Raw genomic sequence first — 364 nt, forward strand, 5'->3', positions numbered from 1 at the left:
CATCAAAAGGGTTAACTACAACACTTCAATTGTCCGGTGGCTACTTTCCTCTTGGTAAAGGTAGACGAGACTCTTTAGCTATGTTAAGCGGCTCTTCTAGGAGAGGGACACTTCAAAATTAAACATTTTAACTCTAGTCTTTGTTCTCTGGTCTTCCATTGTCTGGTGTTAGTGTTCTCTTGCTTGAGGGTACATCGGGCACACTATTCTATCTAATTTCTCTTTCTCTTGTTAATTTTTTGTAGTTTATATAGAAAATATTTATTTCAATGTGGTTACTGTTCTTAAAATATTTTATATTTCATTGTTTCCTTTCCTCACTGGGCTATTTTTCCTGTTGGGGCCTCTGGGGTTATAGCATCCG

This window comes from Palaemon carinicauda, chromosome 32 (assembly GCF_036898095.1).
Source record: "Palaemon carinicauda isolate YSFRI2023 chromosome 32, ASM3689809v2, whole genome shotgun sequence".
Lineage (NCBI taxonomy): Eukaryota > Metazoa > Arthropoda > Malacostraca > Decapoda > Palaemonidae > Palaemon > Palaemon carinicauda.